The following is a 4,614-nucleotide window of genomic DNA, read 5'->3' as shown; positions in this document are numbered from 1 at the left end:
GAGGAGATCTATATGCAACAACCCGAAGGATTTGCAGCTCCAAGCAAGGAGCACATGGTGTGTAAGCTCAATAAGAGCTTGTATGGACTGAAACAAGCACCGAGACAATGGTACAAGAAGTTTGACTCCTTCATGAGCAAGAGTGGTTTCCACAGAAGTGAAAAGGATCAGTGTTGCTACCTCAAGAAATACACTGATTCTTATGTGTTTCTACTCCTGTATGTGGATGATATACTAATTGCTGGATCAAGTATGAGGGAGATAAACCACCTGAAGGCAAGCTTGTCTTCAGTATTTGAGATGAAAGATTTAGGTGCAGCGAAGCAGATCCTTGGGATGAGGATTTCTCGAGATAGATCTGCTGGCACATTAAATCTATCCCAAGAGCAGTACATTGAGAAGGTGTTGTCCAAATTCAAGATGAATAACGCTAAACCCAGGACTACCCCCTTGGCAAATCATATTAAATTGTCAAAGGGGCAATCTCCCAAGACAGTTGAGGAACGTGAGCACATGGCATCAGTTCCGTACGCTTCTGCAGTTGGGAGTTTGATGTATGCTATGGTCTGCACTAGACCTGACATAACACATGCAGTGGGAGTTGTTAGCAAGTACATGGCAAATCCAGGGAAGGAACATTGGGAAGCTGTGAAGTGGCTTCTAAGATATCTGAGAGGTACATCCAATACTACACTTTGTTATGGCAATGGCAAAGTAGTTCTGCAAGGTTTTGTGGATGCTGATCTGAGTGGAGATGTAGACTCCAGCAAGAGCACATCTGGGTATATCTACACTATAGATGGAACAGCAGTGAGTTGGATGTCTAAGCTTCAGAAATGCGTTGCTCTTTCATCTACTGAAGCTGAGTACGTGGCCATAGCTGAAGCTGGAAAGGAGATGATATGGATGACAGACTATCTAGAAGAATTAGGCCGGAAGCAGTGCAAGAAGATCCTTTATACAGATAGTCAGAGTGCCATACAGTTGGTGAAAAACCCAGTCTATCATTCAAGAACAAAACACATTAGAAGACGGTACCATTTCACTCGCAGGTTAGTGGAAGAAGGCGATATGTGTTTGGAGAAGATAGAGGGTGCAAAGAATCCAGCAGACATGTTGACAAAATGTGTTGATGTTGGAAAATTAAAGCTATGCAAAGCCCTAATTGGTATGGTGTAGGATCAGTCTCCAAGTGGGAGAATTGTTGAGTTATGGAGTCTGCTCCCTGTATTTATAGCTTGGTCAATGGCTATATCCGGTAAAGCTATATATGGTACATAGCTATATATAGTAGATGGTTAAATCTGGTAAAGCTATATTTAGTAGACTGAACCATATATATATCCCGTCCAGTAAAGCTTTGAAATGTACTTTTCTATTCTCTGTACTCTCTCTTGTTGTACATACCTGAAGTCATCAATACAAAATTCTTTTAGCCAGAGTTCTCCTTGCAACTTTTCTCTATCCCATTCTTTGTGTTCATCTAGATCGAGCGTGTGCGTTGTTGTGCGATCCTAACAACTGGTATCGATCCTAACTGGTATCAGAGCTAACGACTGATATCGATCCTAACATTTTCCACATTTGATCTTCCATTTTCGGCCTAATTCAGCATTCTGTGGAGTGTCTACTGGTATTTCTGTGTCATCACCTTCAATTAAGTCTCACAAATCTTGTCCCTATAGATAAGCTTCCATACATAACTTCCAATAATTCTAATTATTGCCAACCAGCTTTTCCATAGCTATACCCATAGAAGCACTTCCACCATTCATCTCGTTGAGTAATAATTTCAACCGTATCAACTTGGCTCTGATACCAACTGTCACAATATCTCACGCTCAAAGATGTGAATAAATATGAAATTATTATTACTCAAAGAAGATAATACAGGGACAACTGAAATAATGAACTACTTTATTGTGGCTTGTGTTTTACTAAGCTGAGGGCTTCTATTTAAGCTGAAATAAATCCTATAAATAGCTCCTACAAAGACTCTACTAAAATAAACTATTCTGGTTGACTCCTAATAAGGATGAATAGCTTAACAACTTGACTAATTCCATCTAACAATAAGTTGCAGTAATTTTGACAGACCAAGAACCTGAGTATAACCTTTGGCAACAAGACGAGCCTTGAAATGCTTGACGGATCCATTAGGAAAATATTTAATATGAAACACCCATAAGAGACCACGATGTTGGTGTTGGCAGGGCGAGAAACCAAAGTCCAAGTATCATTTTGTTGTAAAGCTCGAATTTCTTCATCCATGGCAGCAACCCAAGCAAGATTCTTAGCCGCATATTTGAATCCTTTTGGCTCAGTGGATGCAAGAAGAGCAGAAAGAAGTCTAGATGAGCCAAAAATACCAATATTTGCTGGATGACGAGTCTCAAATATACCAGCTTTGGCTCGTGTGATCATAGGATGAGAGCCCAAAGAAGAGGAATCAATAGTAGGTTCAATAAAGGTCGGATCAGAAGTCGAGGGTGGCAAAGCAGAACCTGCACGAGAAGTATCAACCTGCACAGACTCATCCACAAGTTCATAACAAATATCACACGGGGATGAACTGGATCGAGGAATGTGCGATAATAAAGTGGTAGGGGAATGAATCAATATGATAAAGATATGGTTCCAAGAAATTTGAAATATAGGGTGACTATTATTGGGGAGTACTTTTTTGAAGAGAGGAAAGAGGTTGGGCCTAGGAGCTAAGGATAGCAGGAAAGTTAGTTTTATCAAATTGAGCATGGCGGGTAATATATAGCTTAGTGGAGGCGGGATCAAGAGAGCGAAACCCTTTATGAGCAAGACTATAACCCAAAAAAATACAAGGAATGCTGTGGAGAGAAAGCTTGTTAGATATATAATCACGCAAGTAAAGATAAACATGACAACCAAAGGGATGAAAATTGTCATAATGCGGAGAGTAGTCATAGAGGAGTTCAAAGGGTGACTTACCTCTAAGAAGTGGAGTAGGCAACCGGTTGATAATATAAGCTGCAGTGCTGAAGGCGTCAACCCAAAAACGAGAAGAAAGATGGGAGTGAAAGAGAAGGGTCAAGCCAGTCTCAGTCACATGACGGTGTTTTCTCTCAACACGACCATTTTGAGCAGGTGTATATAGACAAGAGAGTTGATGGTGGATGCCAAGAGTACGTAAATGAGTTTTGAAACAAGTGCTAGTAAATTTGGTACTTCAATCGCTTTGGAATACCTTGATATGAGATGAATATTGATTTTCCACAAAATTTTGAAATTGAAGAAAAATATCACAGAAATTAGATTTAAATTTTAAAGGGTAAAACTGAATCAAGAATAATCATAATAAAAATAACATAGTAAAGAAAACCCAAATTTGATTTGAGAGGGGAAGGACCCCAAAGATCACAATGAATAAGATTTAACACATGAGACGACCTACGTTCATTGTGGAAATAAGGCAATCGATGACTTTTTGCAAGATGACAAGTACTACATAGTGATGGAGAAGGCAATAAAGACGTAAGAGAAAGATGATCTTTTCTATTTAAAAAAGAACTAATAGAATGATTCACATGACCCAGGCGAGCATGCCATAAATCATATGAAGCACGTAAAGATTTGTTTCTAAGTATTGAAATAAAAGCAGGGTTGCTGTGCTCTAGCACATATAGCCCTCCATCTCTTTTATCGGTTGCCACCACCCTTCCTCCTGTTTGACGATTCTGGATAGTAAGAAGAGTAAATGTAACGGAGAGAGGAAAATCAAAAGTTAATTTACTGATTGAAAGAAGATTTTTAGTGAGATGAAGGACAACCAAGACATCTAATAGGTGAATATTTGGAACAGGAGAAAGAGTACCGATGTGGGTAATGGGTAGGGATGCACCGTTTTCTACAATCACACAGTCCTTACTCGTGTAATTTTTAGATTGATCCAAAATAGATGGGTCGACGGTCATATGGGCCAAAGCCCTAGTATCCAAAAACTAATCAGCAGCATCGGGTCTAGCAATAGAATAGGACTTGTTGAAGGTTTCAGCAAGGTGAGCATAAGTAGAATTAGGTCGAACATACCGTTGGTTGCAGCGAGCAACATAATGGCCCTCTTTGCTGCATATTTGGCAGTGAGGTGGTCGATGACCTTGACCTGAGTGGGTTCGTCCTCGATTGGAAGAGTTGTTTTTGTGAAAATAAGAACAACCTTGCTGGTTGCTAGAGGAAGAATTGTGGCTTCCATGGGTGCGACCACGATTAGTGGCTGTGAATGCTGTAGGAGTGGAGTAAGAGAACTCTGTTCAATAAAAGCTATGTTCCTTACATTTAGTTAGGTTGTTTTGACGTCTCACGCCAATGGAAGAGCTTAATTCTAGCTACCATTTTTTGCCAACTTTGGGCGAAGTCTTCACCCACTTTTCTATTTTTGTAATTAGGGTTGTTATTTAAAGAATTCAACTAAAGAGAAATAAAACATCTCAGCAAATCTCTCCCTCTCTCCTTTTACTTCCGCTATTTTTTCTTTCGAAGAAACCTTCGGCCAGTTTTTTCGTCGACGTTTTCCTCAGAATTGCCAGAGTCAATTGCTAGAGTCAACAAGTGGTATCAGAGCCAAGTTAAAGCGATCGGTGG

This window comes from Cucurbita pepo, chromosome LG20 (assembly GCF_002806865.2).
Source record: "Cucurbita pepo subsp. pepo cultivar mu-cu-16 chromosome LG20, ASM280686v2, whole genome shotgun sequence".
NCBI classification, from domain to species: domain Eukaryota; kingdom Viridiplantae; phylum Streptophyta; class Magnoliopsida; order Cucurbitales; family Cucurbitaceae; genus Cucurbita; species Cucurbita pepo.
Note: the sequence above shows the minus strand (reverse complement) of the source record.